This window comes from Zalophus californianus, chromosome 9, assembly GCF_009762305.2.
Source record: "Zalophus californianus isolate mZalCal1 chromosome 9, mZalCal1.pri.v2, whole genome shotgun sequence".
In the NCBI taxonomy this organism is placed as follows: domain Eukaryota; kingdom Metazoa; phylum Chordata; class Mammalia; order Carnivora; family Otariidae; genus Zalophus; species Zalophus californianus.
In genome coordinates this window covers 78,047,751-78,065,018 of record NC_045603.1, presented here as the reverse complement: position 1 = coordinate 78,065,018, position 17,268 = coordinate 78,047,751, and positions in this window count along the sequence as shown.

The window sequence follows — 17,268 nt, the reverse complement described above, 5'->3', positions numbered from 1 at the left end:
TTGGCAATGTTCAATCTTCATTTCTTTGAAAAATTCTCCTCCTTAGCTTCTATGATACCATTTTCTTCAGATTTTACTCCTAATATAATAACAATTCCTTATTTACCTCTTCTGTTCCTCTTATTCTACCTTCATTCAAATGTTGATGTTCCCTAATTTAATCTGCCATCATCTTTCCAGAGCACATATCCTTCATTCTACCTTCATTCAAATGTTGATGTTCCCTAATTTAATCTGCCATCATCTTTCCAGAGCACATATCATTCTTGAATGATCTCATGTATTCCCATGTCTTCAACTGTACTGATAACTTCCCAGATAAATCACCAGCCTCGACCCTGTTCTAGAGTCCAGAACTCTATTTTTTACCAACTGGGAGTTCTCCCTTTTAATCATTTGGAAATCCTTTAGGCAGCTAAACCATGGCATTTTCAAAATCCAAAATAACCTTTCTCTCTAATTGTTTATCTTTCCTTATTCTCATGTCACTGGGGCAAAGAAGTCTGGAATCATTCTCCTTTAATCTTTTTCTTTCGTGTTGTTGGTCTCGTACTGGTCATCATGTCAGTCTTACCTTATAACTATTTTTCTAATCTTCTTCTTTCACTTGTTCACTACTGTCATTGCCTTTTAATAAACTTACATAACCACTTACTAGAATTATTTCAGTACAGTCTGAGTCCATTCTTCCATCATCTCTCCTGTTCAATCCATCTTTACTGTATGGGCCAGCAATAACTTTCTACAACACAAATATGGTATTGGCACCCTTTACACTATCTACTTTTAATGACTCCCTGTGACCCACAGGATAAATTCAGACTTCCTTTCATTATGTATCAGACACTTAATTAGTTTTTCCCTTGTTTACATTTCTCTTGCTGTCTAGTTCATCAACCCCATAATCCAGAATTCTTAAACTTCTATTCCTCAGAAATGCTGTATTCATTATTTTTCTTTATTGGTGTGGAACAAATTACCAGAAATTTATTATCTCACAGTTTCGGTGAATCAGAACTCTGGCACATTTTAGCTGGGTTCTCCACCCAGGGTCCCACTAAGGTGAAATCAAGGTGTCAGACACCTGTTTGAGTCATATGGAAGCTTTACTAGGGAGCAATCCATTTCTAAAAACCTTCAGGCTGTGGGTAGAATTTATTTACTTGCAGCCAGATGACTGAGGTAGCTGTTTTATTACTAGCTGTTGTAGGGCCCACTCTAATTAAGGGCCACTCTCAGCACCTAGAGATTACTCTCAGATCCCTACATAGGCCCTATCCACAATGGGGAGGTTTGCTCCCTCAAGGCCAGCGGGAGAATTTCTCTCTTTGAATCTCTTCACTTCTTTTAAGGTCTTACTCGATTAAGTTAGACCCACCCAAGAGAATCTCCATTGTGATTAACTCAGAGTCAACTGATTAGAAACCTTAATTCCATATGTACAGTCCCTTTTGACAATTAATACAACATAAGCATGTGAGTGATATCCCCTCATATTCGCCGGCTTGTTCTGCTCAGACTCAAGGAGAAGAGATTATACAGGGCATATTCAGCAGGGGTGGGAATCTGGGGGGCCAAATTAGAATTCTGCCTGCCATACACATGGTTTTTCACGACTCTATGCCTGTTGGATATACTGCCATTTCTTTTTTTTTTTTTTTAAGATTTTGTTTATTTATTTTGAGAGAGAGAGAGAGCACAAGAGGGGGTAGAGTCAGAGGGAGAAGCAGACTCCCCGCTGAGCAGGGAGCCTGATGCAGGACTCAATCCTGGGACTCTGGGATCATGACCGGAGCCGAAGGCAGTTGCTTAACCAACTGAGCCACCCAGGGGCCCTATACTATCGTTTCTTTCTATTATAGCCATTCCTCCATTATTAGTTTGGAAAGCCCTTGATTGGTTTTTAAGTCCCACTTTGAATATTACTTATCCATTAAGACTTCAAGACAGGGCACCTGGGTGGCTCAGTTGGTTAAGCAACTGCCTTCGGCTCAGGTCATGATCCTGGAGTCCTGGGATCGAGTCCCACATTGGGCTTCCTGCTCAGCAGGGAGTCTGCTTCTCCCTCTGACCCTCTTCCCTCTCGTGCTTTCTATCTCTCATTCTCTCTCTCTCTCAAATAAATAAATAAAATCTTTAAAAAAAAAAGACTTCAAGACAAATCAGTTTTTCCCTTCTCTCTCTTTCCATTGCACTTTCTTTTTCCATCATAATTGCTTATGTTTCTGTTTTCCCAGCTGAACTGTGATATTTTCAAGGACATGAACTACCCTTTACTTGTCTTTGCTTCCCCAACCCCAGCTATGTATTAAGTTCTTAACAAATGTGTATTGACTGAATTAATCCACCTCTTAGCTGTGCAGTAAGGCCATGATAACCTCATTGGCTGTTAAAGTGAATTGAGCTTTTACCCACATAGCAAATGCCCTCAGTTTGACATTGTTAAGCCAGTTTTTTGTTTTGTTTTGTTTTGTTTTGTTTTGTTTTGTTTGTTTTGTTTTGTTTGTTTTGTTTTGGTTTGGTTTGTGTTTTGGTTCTCCCTCTCCCAGTGTATTATCGAACTGTCAAATGTTACTGCTTCTTAGGGTCAGGTGACATAACTACAGTTTCTTCTTTGGAATTTCTGTATCCAAATTGGTGCAGACCAGAAAACAAACTAATTAAATATATTAGAATTAAGGACAAAGCATGAGTACAATAGTTGTACTTTCATTAATTGTCAGAGAGTCTCTTTTATGGTTGTAGTACATGACCTTTGGCACAGAGACTGCAAAATCAATTTTGAATGTTTTTGTAGGCATTCTTCCAGATACTTGGAAACTAGCTAGCAGTTTACTGGGTAAATGACCTTTGAATAAGTGAGGGCCAATTTTACATTCACAAGATCAACCATTTTGAAAGGTAACTTAATAGGAGGCAGCTAAAAACAAGAGAACTTGTCCAACACTTACTGTTCTGTTTACATAATTACTAGCAAATGAAGGTTTTCAATGAACTTAACAGAAAGTCTTGAAATTGGAAAAATGAGCTAACAATACTTCTTCCAAATTAAATATTTAATTCACTTGTTTTTGTCATTCCATTCATTGAGTGTCCCAAGTGGAGAGATAAGATCATAAAAGTACATTTTAGAATCGGGCATCAAGTCCCCAGCAGACCACAAAAAAGCAAAAGTCAATGAAGCAGACCTCAGTGGAAAAACCTATAAATTGTGAGCTGCACAAGTTCTATACTTCCAATGGCTACAGTGGCAACTTGCCAGAGGCCTGAGGGCCACACTTAATTTACACATAAATTTATATAAAATTTTAAATTGTGAGCATGCATGAACAAGCTGAGCATTCATTTGCATGATAAATGGAAATGTCTTGTTTGCTTGTACTTGTTATGAAAGCTCCAAGATGGATAAGCTTTGTCCCCAGACCACTATTATGCAAAAATGGTACCTCTCAGCTTTTATAGTCTTTGTTTTAAAATAAACATACTGGTGGTATTTTAGGGCCTGCTTGCTGCTGTTCTTATTGCACTATTTAATATAAAACATGCTTAATAGATAACATTAATTAGCACCCTGAGAAACCAAATATAACATTCATAGCAGTCTCTATAAGGAAAATTGTGATTCCATTCCACATTTAGAGACAAACCTTCAGTTTGGTTCAATGTTTTTCTCAAACCACAGACTCTCAAAGACATCTTTGTTGAATGAGTTCTTTGATTGTTTTTTTTGGTGAGTGATGGGTTAGACTGGGTGTTGACTATGTGTAGATACCAGTGACACATAGAATAATATCTTTAAATAACAAATTTAATAAGAAGCAAGTAGTCGACTCTTACATTCATCTGCAATCAAGAAGACACATAATATTAGGAAACAGAAGATAACCATAATATAAAGGACTTACATGGAGTAGGGAAGGATATGGGTCAAGGTGCATCCAACTTGGGTTGTTCTCTTCCTGCTAAAAGTCAGGAAGATCTGTAAAGCCCTATTCATTTCAGTAATCCAATAAATGAATGATATGGTAATAAAAATTATATGAACACATTTCCTCAAGGAAAGAGTAAACCTTCAGTATTTCAATGTTAAATGTGCCTGTATAGTGTGAAGTAAGAATAAAAATATTTGGAACAACACAAAAAGAGTTGATGATAACCAAACATTGAGCAATGCTATGGACATAAAATTCAGTACTTCTCTACAATCTGTATGTCAGAAAAGGATAGTCACTAGAATGTGTGTGCCATGAAAGTAAGGACAATGTCTGATGTGTTCACCATATTATCTCCTTTGCCCGGTCCAATTTCAGCACATATGGGCACCCATTAAATCTTTGTTGAGTATGGGAATGATGGCGGTTCTGGTATCTAATGCTGTGACTCAGCGAGACTCAAAATATGTGGCGTTAGAAGGGAATCCGTGAATAATAGAGAATCAGCATGAGAAATGAAGAAGACTTTAACTCAAACTTGGAGATACATTTTCCCATTCTTAGTGCAGTATTTCATCTTCTCTAGTGAGGTGGAATTGATGGTGATATAGAGACTCACATGCCAGTGATATATTATGTATATGTATTATAGATATATAGATATATAGATATTCATACATTACCTATAGCTATCGTATATATTACTTTTTTAAAGATTTTTGTTTATTTATTTGGGAGAGAGAGAGTGAGCCAGCAAGTGGGGGCGGAGCATAGGGAGAGGGAGAAGCAGGCTCCCCGCTGAGCAAGGAGCCCAACACGGGAGTCAATCCCAGGACTCCAGGACCACTACCGGAGCCGAAGGCAGACGCCCAACAGACTGAGCCACCTAGGCACCCCAGCTATCGTATATATTATATATGTATGTTTAGGTTAACAGTAGAATATTCCACAAGATTACTTTAGTCCTTTTTCTTTCTTTCTTTTTTTTTTAGAGAAAAAAAAGAGAGGGCAGGGGGTGAGGGGCTCCATCTAACTACCCTGAGATCATGATCTGAGCCAAAATCAAGAGTTGGACACTTAACTGACTGAGCCACCCAAGAGCCCCAACTCTAGTCCTTTTTCAATTCACATAAGTCTTGAAAACCTAATCATACTGAATTTAAGTGAGTCAAACAACACTTTTCTCAGGATTCTATTGACCAGAACGTAAAGGCAGAGTAAGAAGAACTCAGGATGATTCATAACAAGAGCCTGTTCTCGTATGGCATAACTTTGTACAGGCTGATCCCCTTTTATTTTTAAGATTTTATTTATTTGTTTGAGAGAGAGAGAGACAGAGACAGAGACAGAGAGAAAGCACACAAGCAGGGGAAAGGGGCAGAGAGAAAGAGGAAGAAGCAGATTCCCTGCCAAGCAGGGAGTCTGATGCAAGGCTCCATCCCAGGACCCCAGAATCATGATCTGAGCCAAAGGCAGACGCTTAACTGACTGAGCAACCCAGGTGCCCCCAGGCTGATCCCTTTAAACTTAATCAGGATGACATAAGCAGAACATAAATCTATGTTAACAGGCCCTATGGTATATTAATTTAAAAACTGAATAATTTTGAGTTATTGAGTATTTCTAGGAATTTGGGAGTAGAGAACCATAGGTAGAGTAGTTTTATTTTTACTTATTTTTTTAAAGATTTATTTATTCATTTGAGAAAGAGGAAGAGCACACACTCAAGTGGGGGGAGGAGCAGAGGGAGAATGAGAGGGAGAAAATCTCAAGCAGACTCCCTGCTGAGTGGGGAGCCTGATGATGGGCTCAATCCCATGATCCTGAGATCATGACCTGAGCCAAAATCAAGAGTCAGAAGCTTAACCAACTGAGCCACCCAGTTGCCCTGGTAGTGTAATTTTATAGCAAATAAACTATAGCAAGTCAAATTATATACAGAAAATTCACTAGATTGAGAAATAAGAGACCTCTGCAACTAACTGCATAACGTTTGCTAGAGTCATTTAATCTCAGGAAGACTCAGTTTTCTTGCTGCAAAATGATAGTTGATCTACATAATATCTTACTTGCCTTCCAGCTCTATCATTCTAAAACTCTGAGCCTAATTTTTGGTTGTCGTGTTTACTACTATTTCCTTTAGTAAGTCTGTGATATAGCTTTGTAATTCTCTTGCATTTATGTTTGCAAAGAATGGTTTACTACAGAATTATCCAAAGGCCTGGATTGTTTCTCACACGTTTGATGACTATAAGTTGTTGAGCTAACTTGGTGTTCATGGGGCCTGGGTGGCTCAGTCGTTAAGCGTCCGCCTTCGGCCTAGGTCATGATCCCAGAGTCCTGGGATCGAGTCCCACATCGGGCTCCCTGCTCAGCGGGAAGCCTGCTTCTCCCTCTCCCACTCCCCCTGCTTGTGTTCCCTCTCTCGCTGTGTCTCTCTCTGTCAAATAAATAAATAAAATCTTTAAAAAAATAAAATAAAAAAAATAAATTGGTGTTCATGATCATATAGCTCATCTAGACCATCAAAGAATAGCCATGAACAACAAAAATTGGGCAGACATAAAAACAGGTGTCTAGTAAGCATGGTTGAGATAGAGTGGTAATACAACCAGTATTGGAAAGCCAGTGACAGATTAGAAGCCAGTGGACATATAAAGTTGCTAGGTAGATATTGAGCATAATATGTATATTTTATGAGTATAAGATGTTGAACAGATCTGTTAACAGTAAAGACTCTGAAAAAGCCTCTGAAATCAACTTCAATCACAAGAAAAGCAGAGAAAAATGTTGAATGTCTTTCTTCTCAAATGCATGTAGTATGAAAGAAGAAGATTAATAAATTTTAGAAGGGGTTTAAGTCCTTCACATACTTTCCAAAATACATTAAAAGCAATAAACTACCTGGAAGAATAAAGAAGACTATATTATCCAAATACTCATGCCCAGGAGTTCTGGATCCTAAGATATGATTATTCCTTAGGCTTTCACCCTACCAAACTGATTTGAACGCTACGCATGGCTATTCCATCAAGGACCTTGGTATCAAATTTTAAAAGCCTCTGAAGATGCTTTGTGAAATGTATTGAGTAACAAGAGATGTTTACTCTGGGAGTATTTCCTTGGGAAATTCAGTTACTCTGGGGAATGGATCAGCTTCTGAAATCATAATGATTTTGATAATATTCATGTCATCTCCCTGAAAGCTGAAAAAATGAGATATATTTTTAATGAAGTTCTAAGAGAAATGGTCCTCAAAAACAAGTCTTCTCATTTATTTTGACAGAATGATTTCTGTGTTTGGCATGACTGGGGTTCCAACTTACTGGTGGGAACTTCTATGAGACTGGCAGCCTTCCTGCTCACAGATCTGGAGCAGTTGCCACTCGTCCTATATTTTCTGTTTAAGCACACCACGCAACAGAAAACTCATATCTAAAAATATATTGTACGAAAAAAAATATATATATATATATAGTGTATGGTCACTTGTGAGATCTCAGTAAAAGTAAGTTAAGTTGAAGGACAAACCTCTCATAATCACAGAGTACACATGGTTCTTCAGTAAACCAATCTGCCTTTTAAAATGATTTTTCCTAAACCTCCTGCTTTAATTATTTCTTGTCCTTCCCTCAGGGGCCATTGCTAGCAAAAGACCATAGGAACCTTTTAGATAGTTATAAACTATGTTTGTAGATACAATAAAACTTTTGGTGAGGTCAGCTAAATAAAGCACCAGCCAGCTGCCATATCTTCTGCCCTCTGAATTTGAATGAGATGTAGTCCCTCAAGATACTGAAGGGAACATTAAAAAAAAAAAAAAAAGTATGCTAACAGCCAAAGTAATTTTTCTAAATAATACCAAAGGTGTAACACATTTATTTCATGAGATTGCATGAAGCCATTTCTTATATGAAAGTTAAAGTATCGTTTTCTATGAATTCTAAAGTATTCTGAAGTCCTAAAACTTTTTCCACAAAAAAGTGAGTTAAATTTTCATTATCACAATGCATGTTAGTGTATTAAAAACTCCAAGAAGTCCTGTTCCAAAAAGACCCATTTAACTTTGTTTAAACCTTTATAAAAACTTATCTTACCTTTTCCTTTTTTCTTATAACACCTATTATTGTTAAAAGGAACTATTTTTCTGCAATCCATGCCCCAGGAAATGCTATCTTTCCTTTTGGGGAAATGAAACATAAGTGGCCACAATTTTCTTCACTTGGCCAAAATACTATTAAACTGGCACGAAAAATAACATGTAACTGCCATTCTTTTCATTATTTAGATTGCCTCTTTCTCCTAAGGAAAAAAACAATAGATAACCCAGAGCTCTTTCTAAGTCCCTCCATTCACCCACCAATCCCCTGATTTGGAATTCCTAGTGTTTACCACTCAGCCTTAGAACTTTTGAGCCATTTTTTCTTCCCATACATGTCTGCCTATCAGGTTTGATTTTAAAGGGTATCAGATTATCAATAACAAGAGTAACAGCAACAATATGAAAAGTAATAATACAGCTTTAAAATCAACTGTCTTAGTGGTGAATGGACACTATGTGATAGAAGTTTCCATATAGTATTCTTTTGTTCTCCCTGGAGAGAATATAGCAAGAATATAAAAATAATATCTGAAAGAAGACAGTTTAAGAAGTAACTAAAACAATAAAGTTTGCTTCTTGGTAAGAGCTAGTCACCACTTGGTTATTGTGTTACTACCGGTATGTTTGAACAGACTTCTCATTTTCTTCACCTCCAATTATTTCTAATTCTTCTTGTGTCCTTAGATCATTGAGGGTCTGAATGAGCCATAACGACTTGGAGGAAGCCGCTCAGCAGAAATAATAAAATTTACTTCATGGTGAGCTGAAGGTGACAGGCAGAGAGGGAAGTAATAATAGTTACTTCATTACTAGAATTGTGAAAGCACGCCACCACATGTTCTTTCTGAAACTCTTGACATCCAGGAGCCAAATGTCCTCTGGAATTGCTGCTTAAAAATACAAGCATTTGGATGTTTTAACAAAAGCAGAGGAGAGTAATTATTTCAAAGTTGCATCTAGGACATTAAAGCTTAGACTTCTTTGGAAGGTAAAATGCTATGGTTGAGGATGTGGACTTTGAAAATTCTACCTCTTATTAGACCTGCCATTAAAAAAAAAAAAAATGGCACTAGAGTCCTTATGTATTTGGCTGCCTGACTTTGAAATTAGGCTCTGTAAGATAAAGGCATGAAACAAGGAAGATATATTAAAAATCTTACTTCCAAATGTATGTCCATGGGACCTATGTTAATTTAAAATGCTTACTATGTATATATAAATTTACCATGGAATATTTCTAGCTTCAATAGCACTAAAAGCTTATATGTTTAGAATTTATAAACTGAGTGCCTTCAAGTCAAGGTTTAAAGTTGTGTTTAAGGTTGCATACTTTGAAAATTCTACCTCTTATTAGACCCATTTAAAAAAAAAGGCACTTAGAGAACATTAGAGGTATGTGTTTCCTAAATTGATTATTGAATTTGGCTTAGGTAATCTTGACAGAAAGTTGCCAACTTCCAGATCCTTGTTCTACCTGGCTGAAAACAAACGAGAACATGCCATTTCCTTGATTAAAAACCATCAGAATCCTCTTGCCTTTTTTTTTTCCAGGGAAGATTGGCTAGTGCAGAGTTAATGGTTCAAATCCTGGCTCCGATACTTGTGGCTACGTGACCATCACCTGCGGACTAGGTGTAATGATACTTTCCCACGGTATGGTTACAAGAATAAAATGAAGAATAGAACAGGTTCATTTTTTCCAAGACAGCTCTGAGTTGGCTTCTTAGCTGACAAACCGGCTTACGGGGACCCCCCCCCCAAAGAAGATCAGAATGGCTTTAAGGATGCAGGGAAACTGAGGCATTTGGGTGGCTCAGTCAGTTGAGTGTCTGCCTTCGGCCCAGGGTCCTGCATCCGTCACCCTGCTCAGCAGGGAGTCTGCTTCTACTTCTCCCTCTCCCTCTCCCCCGGGTGTGCACACTCACTCTCTCAAATAAATAAATAAATCTTAAAAAAAAAAAAAGATGCAGGAAAACTTCTGTGGCCCAGGATGCGGGGAACTGGACGCCCTCTCCCTTACCCCCAGGATTCCATTCTCCCTTCCCAAGGAGGAGTAGCCTGCAGGCTTGAAAGTGCCCCAGACTCCGAGGACAAGGATGTGAACCCTGCCCAGCCCAAGCCACTGGGAATAATAACACCTAATTCAGAATCTCCATGAAGTGAATGTCTTTTGAAAACAGTACTGGTCACCCCCCATGATCATCGGGCAAACCATAACAAGAGTATGGAGGTAGTCTATATGTCATCTTCTAGGAACTAAAAAGCCACCCTTCAGAAGTCCCCATCCCAGCGGGACCTTCCCCGGCGCCTCCTTTCCCAGCCTTTACCGAAACGTTAGCTATCTGGAAAACGATCGGCTAGTAAGACCTGGGGCTTTTGTTCCCTGCACCACCCACACCACTTATCCCTCAAGATATCCAGTACTCTCCTTCAGGGAGGAGATTTGAGCTTTGTTCAAGCAGCTGGAGAAGACATAGCCCTTACAGGTCATGGTTCCTTCAAAGGTCAGGGCTCACATGATACATCAGTAGAGAGGGCTGGGCGTGAGCAGGAACTTCACTGTAGCCTTTCTTATCAGTAAAGAGGATGGGTCCCTTCCCTTCATCACCCTTTTGCCCTTTGTCCCAGAGCTCAGCTGACCCAAAGGCTTTCCCATTTACCATCAACATGGAAACTTGGCTCGTCACATGGGTGTATTCTCCCACTTTTGTGCATTATCTTGTTCTTCAAAACTGCCCTTCCATGAAGGAAGCCTGTGGAGTCAAAGGGCCTGGCCAGTCACCCAGAGGTGACTGAGCCCCTCAGACCTCAGGCTGGGTAGACAAGTTTAATAAAGGCTTTATGTTCTTGGAAAAAAAAATGAAGAACAGAATGAATTATGTGTTTAGTTGACATTGTTACTTTTGTTTTCATCAAGTCAGGCTTGCTTTCTTTCTTGCCTTTATTAATTTTAGTCTCTCAGCCAGAAATGGCTTTTTCCTACTTTTTTCTAACCAAGGGAAGTTCTAAGTATCTTTTAAGTCCCAGTCTAATTATAGCTTCCTTTATGAGCCTCTCCTTAATATCTCCTGGTAGAATTAATTGTCCTTCCTCCTGGGTCTCTACAGCGTCCTTATAAGTATCTGTATTATTCCATTTCTACCAAAGATCTATTATATGTGAAGCACTGTGGAGATACAAAGAAGAGTGTGACTTGATCTCTGTTCTTGATGTATTACAAGTCTGACATATTGCATGAAGACTTTCTGATCTCCCTCACCACACTGAGCAATGGAATAAGGCATAGCCCAAAACATCTTAGCACAGTACATGCCACATTGGTGTATTTGATAAATGTGGCTTGAATTAGGTTGAATTACAGCGAAAAGGGCTTGTCCTTCACTCTCCTCTAATGCAACTCTCTGTGCATGACTAAAGCATCCATATGAAAATAGGCCAAAATGACTCTGTGGCCTGGCAGGGCACTGCACAGGGTATGGAAGTCCAGGGTGCTTAGGGTATTGGTCTAATGCAGATGGCCATTGGCTGAACTTCTCTTTGAATCATGCTGCTCTCCAAAGGGAACAGAATATCTTTTCTTGGAATAAAGTACAGTAATATTCTACCTTTTAACTTTTTTTTCCCTCATCCCTTCCAAATTTTATCTAGCTCTCTATGATCTGAAACAGTATTCATCATAAACTCTGAAATATAACACACATTTTCTCTCCCACATCTTTCTACTGGGCCTCTTTGAGAACGTACCCTCTGTTCAGCTTAAGTTGAAGGTGACTAAACCATGTCACTTATTCTAAATCCGAAAGAGATGGCATTGAAACTAAGCATTTTAATTCTGAATACAAATGTTTCATCAAAACCGTAAAATCTCCCTGGCAGTTCATTTTCACATCTCTTTGCCAATCCAATAGGATAAATAAGGAGACAAATGAATGTTAAAATCACACCTTAAAGAATGGAATCAATCAAACTTTCCAACACAATCATCAAGAGGAAGACCATTAATAACTGTTTGGTTTTGAAATATAAGTGCAACAAGCACTTCCTCAAGAATGTATCATAAAGAATATCCCTTTAGACTGATTCGAAAGAGAGGTCCAAGAGGTCTTGGATGTGACTGAGGAGAAAAGGAAAAGGAAAAAAAAAAAAGAAGAAGAATTCTTTTTACTGGAATACCAAGAGAAAGAAACTAAAGCCTACGCATTACTTTGCTAAGGCTGCATAACAAAGACCACAAACTGATTGTCTTAAACAACAGAAATTTATTGTTTCACAGTTCTGGAGGCGAGAAGTCTGAGATCTTAGATTGTTCCTTCTGAGGGCTGTAAGGAAGAATCAGTTCCATGCCTCTCCCCAGCTTCTGGTGGTTTTTTTCTGGTAATCTTCAGCATTCCTTGGTGTATGGAAACATTATCCTGATCTCTGCCTTTATCTTTGCATGGTGTTCTTCTTGTGTGTGTGTCTATGTCTAAATTTCCCCTTTTTACAAGGACACCAGTCACATTAGATTAGGGGGTCCCCCATGCTCCAGCATGATCTCATCTTATTTAATTACATTGGCAATGACCCTAAGATTTCCACATATGAATTTGTGGGGAGGGGACACAATTCAATCCACAACAGACCCCTTTTATTATACAAACAGAGAGAGTTCACGGTTTGTGTGATTCTCAAGCACACACAGAAATGGGGATTCAGTCCAAGAGTAGAGATTCCCCAGATGTCAGGGAGTTAAGAGACTGAAATAAATACAAAGATGAATATATTTCAGGACAACCATCAAGAAGGCCACTACAATCTTAAGACACCATGTAGGAAAATCTCCACCAATTTTAGCTGCCCCCAAGGAAGCTACTCACTGATAATGTGAGTGCCTGACACATAGCTATAGAATTAAATTAGTAAACAACTGAAATACTAGGTCAGTTTTACTTGACTTCTCAGGCTTATCTGCTTCAATTGTTCCCTTGCTCCTTTCTACACAGCTCTTCTTTTTCTTTTTTTTCTTTTTTTTTTTGGCTTGTGTGGCAACTCAATGTATGCACATGGTCAAAAAACAGATTAGCTCCCAAATACTTGAGTACCTTGGGCATTAATAGTCTCTTATTCAACTACCTTGTAAGAGTGAATGACTCCTGTATCAGTTTTGACAGTATTGAACTCTTAATATACACTTTCATTGTAATAGATTAAATATTTATGGGTTTATTTATCTCATGTAAGAAGAAATACAGGAGTCCAGTGTATTTTAGTGATGCTAAGAGGAATCTTGACTCTAACTTTCTACACCCTAATCCCTAGCTTGCAGGTATTGTCCTTATGCTGTTGCCAATGGATTCATATGGCTTTTGTACCTTCAAGCTTCATGATCTCACTGCAGGAAGGAAGAGGAAAGGGGAAATGACAAAGGGAAATATATATATGTAATAATATATATATTATACGTAATTGATAACCAAGTCATGTATTATGTCTCCCAAATATCTCTTGAGCTCTATTTCTTTCTTTTTTTTTTTTTTTTGCTTTAGTTTTGATCCTTATAGCTCTTGCCTAGGAGATCATAATTGCCTTCTGAATGGTCATCCCACTTCAATATTTAATTCATTCCAATATGATTCCATATTACTAGAGAAATGACTTCTTAAAAGGCAAATCTGATCAGATACTCCACCACCACCTCTATACACCTTAGTAACATATATGGGGCTTTCTCTGACCTGACCTATGGCTTTCAACCTGACAAATTATTTGCAATCCCTGTGCACACCAAACTCTCTCAGATTGCTGTAACTAGTTGATTAAAGGCATTAACTTATTAAGGTACAAGCAGAAAGTGCAATTATTCCTTGCCACCATTTCCCTTTAAAAACCATCCAATGGAATTGTTCTTGAATGTACTTGGGTAAAATCTTGAGCTGACTCCTTAGTTTACTCAGGCCATTCCTAAATCAACAAATATTCTCTAGTTTCAGATATTAAAAATTCTCATCCAATCTGTATGAAGATTTTATCTTTCCATTGTCTAGGGAGGAGAAGATCACTAATAGCTTCTACCAGAAATACTGATAATGGCTATACAAATGGTTTTTTGTGGGCACTAATAGATGATCTAACACCTATCTTAGAATGTGCAGGCTCTTGACGTCTGTTATCATCAGCTTGGAAGCATCATCCAAAACTCCAGATTAGAAAAGAACCCATTGAACACTAACATTAGTTAATATTTATTAACCTGTTAACTTCCATCCCAGCGTCTTCCCTTACAATGTATTTCCTTCCCTCATCCATCCAAATAACTCATACTTTTATTTCAAGATGATTTAATTACACTTCTAATGAGATCTCTTCTCACCGTTCATCCCCACTGGAGTTATATGCCATCTCCATGCCATAGCCTCTGGGATATAAATTCATCAGAGCAATTATCACTTCATACAGTATTTATATTTTTCCATATCTGTCTTTCCCCCTAGCATGTAAATTTCTCAGGGGAAGAAACCTCATTCATCTTTATAATCTAAAGGTGTAAGGACAGTACCTGGACTGTTATTTAATAAATAAATCTATGAATCAATGAACAAACTCATTGTTTGAATAAATAAAAAGTAATTGAAACAATTAAACTCCATGGTTAGAGTTTGCCTCTAGGAAGGTTTGAGAGATCTCTTAATTTTTTGATTCTTCACAGAGATGATGATGTTAGAAATTCACTTTCTAAATAGTAAAGAGAGCTACTTTTTAATGTGTAATTTTTTTCAGTGATCTTCAGCAAATGAAACTTTCTAGTATGATGCTTTTCAGAGGCCTCAAGTGCACAAGAGCATGTGGCCTTTTCTGAAATACAATATAATTGTGTATTATAATAAGGATCTTTTTGGGAATAATTCTCTAAATAATTTCCTGTTTAGAGTACTTCTACAATAACCTACACAGATAACAGTTTTTCTTTTTCAAACTTTTCCAGTGATGTTAACTATATCAGAATAAAATAATGCAATATTGCTTTCTAGCAAAGGGTCAAGTGTTAATTTTAGCATTTAAGGACTTTCTCAGGAATTATTAACCAATTGCCATTAAATAAGTGAGAAAAAAGAAAGAGATGTGAAAGATGGTAGGGAAGCAGAATTTTAAAATGGGTTTTTGAATCTTTTTTGTTCTAATGTGATCCAACTTATATCATTTTAATTTAGTTCATATGTATTGAGTTGTCTTCTAAGTGTTAGAAATATAGTGAACTTTGCTCATCTCTCTCCCAAACTTTTATTGGGAAAGATAGACATTTAAGAGACAATTGCAATTTAATGTGATTGATGTTGTGACTACAAAACCAGGATGCCACAGAAGCATATAAAAGGATCTCTTGAAACAAAGAGAAGATAGTCAAGCATATTAAGGAGTGATTCCATTCTAAGCAAAGGGAAATGTATGCTCAGTTAGAAACAAGAGGATAAAATTGCCCATTCAGAGGAAGTAAAGTATGTCTGAAGAATAAAAGTGTAGAAACAATTCCACATAGTCTCATATATCAAGCAGACATTCTTTTTCCCTTGTTCTAAAAATAATTCCATTTTGAATCACTAACCAACAAACATTTTATAACGCAGTCATCAAAAGGCATGCCTGCAGGATTTGTAATTATTATTTTTGCCTTTCCAATATGATATTGATGTTTCTCTTTTATAGTTCATAGTCATTTATGAATATCTCAGTATCTTTTATTGCTACATCATTTAAAAATATCAGATTATACAGTTACATCCCTGAAAATGGTGGAATAAAACTTCCCCAAATTTTCATCCACAAAAGAAATGAAAACACTAGCAAAGATATTCAGGATTAACCTTTTCAAAACTCTAGAAATTAACCACAGAGGCTTACAGAAATTAAGTAAGCATTTATCCAAGAAAAATAGCTGAATCTCATTAAGAACAGTATCTGTAGCATTTTAACTTTCCCAATTTCCCCTTCCCCAACCCCGTGCTTCAACCATATGCTCTGCAAGAGATCCATTTTATATTCAAAGACAAAAATAGGTTGAAAGCAAAATGATGTAAAAAGATATACCATGCAGTCAGTAACCTAAAGAAAGCCGGAATGGCTATGCTAATGTTATAAAAAATAGACTTTAAGACAAATTGTTACTGGAGATGAAGAAGGACATTTTATAATGATAAAAGGGTCAATACATCAAGAAGATAGAACAATTATAAACACATATAAACCTCACCAGAGAGCCTTTAAATTACATGAATCAAAGACTGAAAGAATTGAAGAGAGAAATTGACAATCCAGTAATAATAGTTGAAGAGTTCAATATCCCACTTTCAATAAAGTATAGAACAATGGGACAATAATCAATAAGGAAATAAAAGACTTGAACAATACTATAAAAAACTAGACTGAACAGATACACTCCACCAAACAAGAGTAGAACATATATTCCTTGCAAATGCACAGGAAACAATTGTAACTCAATAATAACAACGGCAAAACCCCAGATAATCTGATTTAAAAATGGGTGAAGGATTTGGATAGATATTTCTCCAAAGAAAAAAATACAAATGGACAAAAAAGATCTGTGACATCATTAGTCATTAAGGAAATACAAACCAAAACCACAAAGAGATACTTCTCAACAATTAGCATTGCTATATTGAAAAAGACAGAGAGTGACAAGTGTTGGTAAGGATGCAGAGAAATCAGAACCCTCCTACACTAATGGTGGGCATGTGAAATGGTTGAACCATTTTGGAAAACAGTCGCCCTAAGCCTCAGGCAGATGAGAGGAGTCAAAGGGGTGCTAGAGACAAGTCACCGGAGGGGTAGAAAATACGGCACCACTCCAGAGCTGGGAGAGCCAACAGACTGAGGAAAGTAACACGAACTCCAAGAAGGTGAGAGATGGGATGGCTGTGGGCAAAGGACTCTTTCTGCCTGGGCATTCCCTTTACAGGATGAATTCCAGGATTACAAAACTACAAACAGGCTCTGTCTCCTGTTTAGTTTTTCCACTTTCCAGAACCAGAAAATAGCTCCTCAGTTACCTCAATATTATTGATTCCAAAAAACAGAGACATAGAAGATTGGAAAGTTGTTTCTGAAAAATAACCTGCAAAAACCTCTAATTACCCTTTGCTGACAAAAGCCATGAACTCCACAAGGGGAGGGGTGCTCTCCCCTTGACCTACAACTCATTATGGTATTGGCACTCTCAAATCATCCCTTCAAGCATCTGAT